We start from the raw sequence: 9,675 nt of genomic DNA, 5'->3' as shown, positions 1-9,675 counted from the left end.
TCCCCCCCCCCCCCCCCCCCCCCCCGCCACCACCACACACACATCCTTAGTTCTAGTGGTATTATCTAAAGTAAGCTTATATTTTGGCTGGACACTTTGTTTTGAGACAGATTGGACAGGAAAGTCTCCAGGCTGGGCAGCTACAGACTTGAGTTCTCTGTCTGTTGAGCAGTTATTTGACCTTGGGAATTTTTTTTTCCTTCTCAATGTGTTTGGGGTTCCCTGTAACATTGGCTTTTGGGGATGGTTGGATTAGGTAACCTCCAAGTTATTGCGTTTTGTGATTTTGGGTGCCCATATGCACTTGAAATCAGAGGACGATCAACTGGAAAGACAAGTGAAAAGAAAAATGAAATGTTAAGCAATGGGTGATGGGGTGGAGGGAGGAAATACCTTATTGCTGGTATCTGGTGAAACTTAAGTTTTACCTAAGAGATTTTTTACCTAGCTGTGTGGGAAGAAAACTGGATTACAGCAATGGAATGCTTTTTGCTTTCCTCCCCCCCCCCTCTTTAAGGTGAGAAGAGTTCTGTAAGTCTAGTCTTTGAGCCAGCTTTGTGACAAAATAGTGTTATGAAATGCCACAACTTTCACCTCTGAGTGCCTGACAGACCCTTGGCAGAGAACCTTTGGGAATGTATGTGTGTAGGGTGTGTGACAGTATGTTTATGGTGTGTATGCACACCATTCTGTGTGTGTGTGTGTGTGTGTGTGTGTGTGTGTGTGTGTGTGTGTAGGAGAGAGGATGTACACTCTTGAATGTTGCTGGGGGTTGGTTGTTCTAGGAATGAGGAAAAACAGCAGGGCATGCACTGAGTGTTCCACAGTTCTGAATGGGCTCCTTGTGCTAGGGCCTGTAAAGATTTGACTGGTGCCAGACTGGATGGGTATTTCCCCTACCACTCCTCCTGCTACTTCACAACCCCTCAGGCTAAAGGGGTATTTCCATTAGTAATTTAGTTGACAAAATGGGTAAGCATTTTTCAAATTAACTTATCTCTAGGCAAGTAAGGGGATGTTGCTAGCCAGATGGCAGGCCACCCAAGAGCAGCTAAAAGGGAGTTTGGGAAGTAGAGAACCAAAGTTGGCAGTGTGGCTTTTTACTTGTGTGAATCCTAAAGGTTTGGCATTTCTCCTTCAGACTTGTGAGGATATGCAAAAAGAGAAGAGTGGGAGAATATGAAAAATGCAGCCCAGAAGAGCGGAACCCTCTGCATTTTTACTTTTTTTCCCTCCCTCTTCTGTCTCTTCATCTTCTCCCTTCTCCATTTACTCTCCCCTCTGATATAGCCTCATCTACTCTGCCCCCATTCCTACTGTGGAAGGGGAGATGGAAGAGAAGAGGGCTTTTCCTCTCTGATTTATCCCATCTTTTCCCAACTAAGTTTCTAGTTCCCTTTCTTCCTCTCTGACTGCATTGGGTAGAGGATAGGATTTTGCTCTTAGGATGCACAAAATTCTAGCTCAGAAATTTTCCCCTCAGCTCCCCACCAGGGGATTCTGGAACAGCCCTTTACCAGTATCCTAGCAACCTCCTGCATTACTCAGTTCCTGCTGAGCTCCAGAGCCCACCCTTTAAAGGTCCAGGCACAAAGGCCTCTAGAAAATGGGAGCTGGAGCCCAGCAAGACTTAGAGAGATGCTTTTGGGGAAATGGACAAAAAAAGAACAAGATCCCCATTGCCTGCAAATGCCTAGAAAACATGTCCACAGAAGGCATACAGAGCCTAGCCGACTTTTAGCCATGGGGACTGTTTATTGGAAAGCTCCTGGGTTCAAATTCCTTTCTCCTTTCTTCCAAATGCCTTCTTAAGATTAACTGAGTCATTTCACAGCCCAGCTTTCAGTGCAAGGAAGTCTGTAGGCCCTGAAAAATATTTTTTTCCACTCTGACTTTTGGCTGATTCAGGGAGGAGGTGGAGGGATAGTGTGGTAGGAACAAACTGAGCAGTGCCTTTCCCCCATTGAGACAGCCCCTGCCAGAACCTGTAGCATCTATTTGTGTAGTATGCCCCAATTTTGTCTGTGGCTTAGGAAAATGCCCAACCTGGCTCTAATGTGGAGTTTGGGGAGTTTTGTTTCTAGGTTGTTGGTCTCTGAATAGTTTCTAAATGGAAGGCTGGGCAAATAGGAAGACCATTTTGATTGTGGGGCTGGTGAACAGGTCTTGGGCCTTGGCTGATTTTCTCATTCACTTGTGTGGTGATTAAGTGTTTAGGGAGCTGAGAGATTCCAGTGAACCTGTGAGTGAGGTACTCTTCTGCCCTGTGGTGAGGCCCAGATTGAGAGCACTTGGCTCTGACTAGAGGGCACAATCTCACAGTTGCAATGATGGTACTAAAGCATGTCCTTCCAGCTTTGTCTGTTATCTTGGCCTCTGCTCCCTTTGGCCTATGGAGTGTTTTTTCTGGATGAACACATGATTGGGACTTGAACCTATTCTTCCAAAATAACTACCTTCTCAGAAGATCTCACACAAAGCATCTGGATCCAGCCCCACATTAGCTTTGCCTCAAGAAGTGGGATAGAGGTGGGGAATCTTATATTCTCTAGCTCTTATTTGTAACTCTGCAACTTCTAAGTCCAACTGAGGCTCTGATTTTCTAAGAATCCTTGATCAAAGCTTAGCTCTTCTGATATCTGCCTAGATTGTCTCCTGTCGTTAGGTGGGTCTAATTCTCAAGAGTATTTAGTTAACTGTGCTTTGCCCTGGCACCAAAGCACAAAGTAGAAAAACTATTAAGGGGTAAAGGCCTAGAAGATAGAGAAGACTTGGGATACAGTCCAGTAATGACAGTTACTAGTGACCCCTTGTCAGTTCTTGGGCCTATGGAGTTTACAAAGTAATTTTACATATTTTCTAATTTTGTGCATCACATCAGCGTTATGAAGTGGGTAGAGATGATTGTTTTTCCCTGTGTTACAGATGAGGTAAGTAAAGGTCAGAGACATTGGTGAGATGGACGTGGGTCTGCCTTTCAAATGGAGAGTGGGGAGAGTTGGAGTTGATCATTTCCAGCTAGTGTGAAGCTGAATGAAGTCAGGCAAAGAGGGAGGTGTGTGAGTCATTCCTGAAGTCATACTAGCTTCCTCAAGTTTGCTGGCTTACATTTTTAGTACTTTTTCATACCTTTAATTTTTACAGCAATTTTGCACAGAATTCCTTATTAAGTAAAATACTGACTTTTTATCTTGAATATACATCAAAGGGTTTCCTTTAGTCTTGTGAAAACTTAATATTTGGGATCTTTAAGGAGAAAGGCAGTGTGAATTGGTGAAGACTAAAATACAAAATGTTTTTAAGGAACTGCCGTTTTCATACAATTGTCCTTCCTTTCGAAGTACTCTTATTTTTCTATATTTCTTTTAAACTGTGCTGCTCAGAACTGATTATGCTAGTCCAGATGCCACTTGATGAGGATGAAGTACAAAGGGACTTTGATCTATCTGTGAAATATCTAATAATGTAGCATTCTACTGGTTCTCAACCCTCCCCGAACATTCAGATCAGTTGGGGAGTTCCTAAATATCCATGCCAGGTCCCACTCTGAGAGATTCTAATTTAATTGGATAGGTCCTTGACAGCTTTTTTTTCCCTCTAAATTTCAAATTTAAGGCTCCCTAAGGTAATTCAAATGTGTAGCCAACGTTAGGAACCATTGTACTACCTTTTGGGATTGTAAGCTCAAATGCTTTGCTGTCTAGTCCAGTCTCCTACTCTGTTGTGAAATTGGTTCTTTGAGGCTTTTTTGAACCAAATTCATTAAATTTTATTTTGTTTGGTTAGTCCATTCTAGCTTTTTATGGGTTTAAAAAATTTTTCTTTATACTGTGCAACAAATTAGCAGTCTCTTCTAACATTGCATCAGTTAAACTTTATTTCCCTTGGTTGGTCTATTCTTGCTTTTGGGGAGGGGTTTAGATTTTTTTTCTTTATGTCATGAAATAGATTAACAGTTTATTTTATCATTGCGTCATTTGGAAATTGAATAAGTATTACCCAAATTGTTGATTCAAAGAAATGTTCAATATGATGGGGGTAATCTCACCAGAGCCCCTTCTTGGAATTACAGCCCATTAACTTTTGTATATATCTGGTCAACCAGTGCAGAATCCATTGGGCTCTACCCTCATTTATCTTACCAACATGTTAATGAGGATAACGTGTCATGATAGATTTGTATGCTTTGTAGACATCAAGATGTATTCTAGGTTTCTATCAATCATCTACCAAGCCAATGACCTCATCAGAGAAAGGAGTATGAGTCACTTGGCATCTTAATCCTGGTAAATCCTATTGCAGGCTCCAGAATTCCCTATTTTCTTTCAGTACCCATAAACTATATATTTCTTAACTAGGTCCAAGATTTGCTGAGGGCCAGTGCCACAACTGTAGATTTTGTGTACCATCACTTTTCTTTTCTCCTTCTTGGAAAAACAGGGCATCATAGATGTAGCTTTAAAACAATATATTTGGTTTTGAGAAAGTTTGGGAACATCTTTGTGCATGTTTGCCTTGGTTGGCTGAATTGTTTTATTAACCAGTGGTTCTCAGCCCTAGACACACATTGTAATCACCTTGGAAGTTAACAAGACTAACAATTCCCAGAATCTCTGGAGATCTGGTGGCCATGGCATCAATATTTTTTTAAAAGCTCCTTGAGGTAACAGTAATGTTCAGCCAGGGATGAGAATGACTGCTATGTTAAAAGGAAATGTCAGCTCAGCCTGAATCTAGCTTATTGCACACATGAATAGGCAGGCTTCACAGATGGTGAGATTTTATTCTAGGATTGTGGGGGCCTTGATGAATTTGAGGGGCTTGTGGCCACTCTAAAAAGGACTCAACCCTAGAGAGTGAGTAGTCTGGGGACCTATTTGGATTTAAAATTATCAGCTGTGAGATGGTTTGAACCCTTCAGGAAAAAAGAGTCCTTGTGCATTTGCTGTAATAGTAGGGAAGATTCTGTTCCTTTGCTGTGTGACCTTGGGTAAATTACTTCTCCCCTCTGAAATTTGGATTCCTCTCTGCAAGATAGGATAGGAGGATTAGATAGCTTGAAAGATTTCTTCTGTCTAATGATGTGTGCTTACTTTGTGATTAATAAAAATGATCAAAATGATTAAGGATATTATTATTCAAAACCATCAGGTAATCCAAAAGATCCCTTTTAGCAGATTTGGAATACATAGGGTGATTTGGGGTGGGGGTAATAGATCTGCTTTCCTAATTATATTTGGCTTAGGTTTCTTCTAAAAGCTTGTATTCATTGAGCACACAGTGGCTGCCAGCAGGGAAGAGAGCCCAACAGTGAACTGAGTGGCAGAAAGATTCCAGTTTGAGATTTAGCAGTCTTTAAAAAGACATGTTGCATGGATAATTGAGAATTGCCTCTTATAGATAAAATATCAGCCTCGTAGGTCTGTCTGGGAAAGGAGGAAATGTCGTGGCTACTTTGACAGCCCAGAGCCCCTTCCTGTGGTATTTTAAGTAGCCATTTATTTAGTTAATACTACTACTGTTAATAAGAATTTTGAAAAAGTTCTCTAGTTATTTCATTGGCTCCTTTTATTTTTTTAATATGAAATTTATTGTCAGATTGGTTTCCATACAACACCCAGTGCTCATCCCAACAGGTGCCTTCCTCAATGCCCATCACCCACTTTACCCTCCCTCTCACCCCCCATCAACCCTCAGTTTATTCTCAGTTTTTAAGAGCCTCTTATGGTTTGGCTCCCTCCTTCTCTAACTTTTTTTTCCCTTCCCCTCCCCCATGGTTTTCTGTTAAGTTTCTCAGGATCCACATAAGAGTGAAACCATATGGTATCTGTCTTTCTCTGTATGACTTATTTCACTTAGCATAACACTCTTCAGTTCCATCCATGTTGATATAAAAGGCCATATTTCATTCTTTCTCATTGTCATTGGCTCCTTTTAAAACCTGGAAGTAGTTGAGGAAACTGAGGCATAGAGAGATTAAGTGACTCACTCAAGGACACACAGTTCAGGAAGTGGTAGTTCCTGACCTAGAAACCAGGCCTCTCGACGCTATATCCTGTAGTTCTTCCAGTGTGTCCTGCATGGTGGGCTCTGTGGTCAGAATGTGGTCATGACTCAGAACTGAAGGGGTTCCACTGACATAGAGCAAAACTCATGAGGAAACTTAGAAGAAAGGGGTGAAGGGGCAACCTGGAGGAAAAGGAAACATTAAGGGTGTGTTTGAGGTCAGTTCTTTCTTGCCCTTATCATTCTTCTGTGCTAGTTTCCCTTGGCAAGAATTGGCCATTTGGTCTTTGAGCATCAAAGTCAAGAGTTGGTAGCAGAGAAGAAGGAAAGTTGTGCATGCATAGCAGAGACACTATATGGAAGGCATACCTTCAGTAGGAAATAAAAACACTGTAAATTGTCTTGGGACCCCTGGAAGCAAGCCATGGCTCTGTTCCTACCTTGCTGCCACTTTCCCACCAGGGGATAAAGGCCATTCCCCACTAGGTCTCAGTTCCCATGTCATTAAAATGAAGAGTGAATTCAATAGAAGAACCATATTTTCAAATGAAATATGAGCCAGAAGCTTCTATATAGAACAGGAAAAAGCAGAACTAGTTTGGTTGAAATGGGCCTAGGACAGAGGTGGAAAACAGAGTCTAGAATCTTGCCAGAGTAGACCTACTTATTAGGGGAATTGGGATTAGGACAGTGGGAATGGCTCTGCCCAGCTCAGACAGACTGCTTAGAAGATAGGACAAACTTAGGTAGGGGAGGTAATTCTTTTACTTAAGTGGGCAGGATTCACAGAGAATCACAAAGGGACAGAGATAAGAATACCTTGGAGATCTATAGCATGAATTCCTATTTTACAAGTGAGAAAACTAAGGCACTGAAGGGAAAAGGGACTTGTCCAAGGTTTCAATGATGGGCCTGGGATCCTGAGTCCTCAAATCAGGACTTTATGTTCCATAACCTGCTACCTCTGCTATAGGCTGCTGGCTCAGTGCTCCTTTGGCTAGATCAGAGACCTGAATGCACTCTCAAGTTTGGCTGGAGAAAGCAAGTTGATAGAGAAACTGGGAAAGCAGTAGTATTATGTAACCTCCTGGAGGGGAGCAGGCCTGTCAGTAGTCCTTGGGGTGCCAGGCAGTGAGGTGAGGGACAGGGAATCATAGAATCTCCTGCAATGCAGACTACATTAGTTCTCCTGAGGGAGGGGGCCCTGGATGCAGCTCTGTGCTGTGCAAACATCCACCCTCAGGGTCCAGAAGAGGCCAGCACTGCATACCCATAACCAGCTCTGGGAATGGTTCTGGAAGCTCTGAACTCTCTGCCTGCCTGCCTTCATTAGAGAAGGGGGAGCCATGCACCTCCATGCCCAGCTGGCTGCAGGAAGAATGTGCTAAGTGCCCACCCCCACCCCCTCAGAATGTGGTGCCTAAAGACAGCAGCTACTTTTAGCTGTACCTCCCACAGCCTCTCCTCTGCCCACTCTCTTCCTTCCTCCTCCCTCTGTGAACCCTGCTGGTTGGCAGGAGGTCTGGGCAGTAGTGGCTGCTTCGACATTGGGAAAGAGGCAGGCAGTGGGGAGCCAGGTGACCCTAGGAGAGGCTGTGGTAGACCTAGTATAGTGGGCGGGGGGCTCAGAACAAAGGCAAAACTATGAGACTGTTTTGTGGTTAGGGCCCAAAGGGAGTGAAGGGATTTATTAATTTCCCTTAGACCTTGCAACCAGATGAACTGCTTGTCTTAAGAATCAAGGTTGAACTGCACAGGAGGACTCAGGAAGATTTATTGGACAAAATGCACATAGACACTTTCTGTACTTGGATTTAGAGAAAGGCAACTGGGACTAGTAATGCTTGCTTGATTCTTGATTGTCAAGAATCAACACTGTCTTACACTTTTCAGGGATTTCACAAATTATCTCACTTGATATTTTCTGTAGTCCTGTGAAGTAGTAAGGACAGGAAATATCATTTTACAGATAAGAAAAATGAGACTCAAAGAGTCATTGTCATATAACATCTGATCTGGGCTCAAGCTCTGGAAGTTATAGTGCAATTTAAAGTCATTCCAGATGGCTGTATCTTCTAGAAAAGGGGTATTACAGCTATTCTGAATCTAATTCATTGTGGAAGCTGGAAAACTAGGCTTAGAAGGCTTAGAAAGAGAAAGGACTCACTCAAGGAAGCACAGTATGTTTGTAGTAGTACTGGAACTAGAACATTGCCTAGCAAGGATGTGAGTTCCTGGACCTGTGGCTTGCAAGCTGCTTTTGATTTTCACAGATGGTGAAGGAAACCTGTGTAGTGTGATGGGAAGCAAATGGTCACTGAACTAGTAATCTGTCATTTTTTAGTTCTATGACCTTGGGCAAGGTACTTAGCCTCTCTGAATTCGTTTTCTTTTCTGTTAATTGGGGTGTAAATCCCTGAGAACTCTCTGAGGCAGAAATCTCAGTGCAACTGTTACAATGGAGGGAAGTGACACTCAGTAGGCCCTTTGTAAAGGTTTTGTTAATGAAAGACATACACATGACTTAAGAGGGGCTGCAAATATGAACTCAGTCACTGGGTGACCTTGAACAAATACCATTGTCTTTGTGCCTTATTTCTCAGTCACAGCATGAAGGACTCTTTTACTTCTCTCCATTAAAAGTATAAAAGTTCTGTGACTTGGCCCATGTCTTGGGTCCTTGGTGGAAAGCTGGATTTTTTTTCTATAGGAGGCTTTCTTTTACTTACCCTCAGTTCCATCTCCCCCACCCAGCCACATACATATTGCTATGAATAGCAGACTAGCTTTCTCCCTGTCTCCTGCAAAGCTAAAAGAGGAGCTTGGCAGAAAGCCAGAATTAATTGTGTTTTTATTTAGTGCCTTCTCAAGTCCATCAAGCCAGAACCATCGAGGCACCTGGCAATTAAAAATCAATTCTTGGCCTCCAGGTCCTTGGCTAGGATTTGTGATGAGCATTACTGGGTTTTCATGATACAATTAAGAGTTGTGTTAGAAACTGCAGGCTCCTAACAAATGACCTACTTAGAACAAATCAACACTCTTCACCTTTGTCTGTATCATTTTGTTTGGAAAATTCTCATTGCTTGGAGGGCAGAGCTAGAAGATAAGGACTATTGTATAGTTTTCTATACACACATTGGCCACATTGGCCACATTGGCCTTTTCTCCACAACCCTATGAGGTGAGCAAGGCCAGGATTATTCCCCATTTTAGGGCTAAGGAAATTGACTCATAGAATTGCTCTGATTGACTCAGATCAGTGCTGCTTCTTAAAAGCAGTGGTGTGCAAGGAAGAGCTTAGAATGTAGAGTTAACTGTTATCAATTCACCAACCAACCAACCAAGTGGCCTTTGGCAATGATATTGTTCTAAAGATGCCTTCTGCACTTTGTTTCTATCTAGGTCTTGTTATAAAAGTTAGTCAATAGCAGATAAAACCAGGCAGATGCCACTAGATAATTCTGGCTAGGTTGGTATTGAACTACTGATTGACATTTCAGATACATCTATTTTGACCTATGGTATGTCCACTCAAATATTATATCATCCAGGGATGCATGAAGGGTAGCCCTAGATTCTTTTGCCTTTCATGTTCAGTTTGGAGGTTTTCTTTTTGTGAGGTATATTTGGGATACACATGGGATACAAGTGTGGAGTACACTTTCA

At 42.4% G+C, this 9,675-nt stretch overlaps 1 protein-coding gene across 1 annotated transcript in view; it reads left to right on the top strand.

Annotated features, from left to right (window-relative positions):
- The window catches only part of ARHGEF9 (Cdc42 guanine nucleotide exchange factor 9), a 200,502-nt gene that overhangs the window by 28,986 nt on the left and 161,841 nt on the right, over positions 1-9,675 (top strand). The window lies entirely within an intron of this gene.

Source organism: Herpailurus yagouaroundi, unplaced genomic scaffold (genome assembly GCF_014898765.1).
Source record: "Herpailurus yagouaroundi ecotype Mexico unplaced genomic scaffold, PumYag 67350, whole genome shotgun sequence".
Taxonomy (NCBI): domain Eukaryota; kingdom Metazoa; phylum Chordata; class Mammalia; order Carnivora; family Felidae; genus Herpailurus; species Herpailurus yagouaroundi.
Note: the sequence above shows the minus strand (reverse complement) of the source record. Positions and strands in the feature narration are given on the sequence as shown.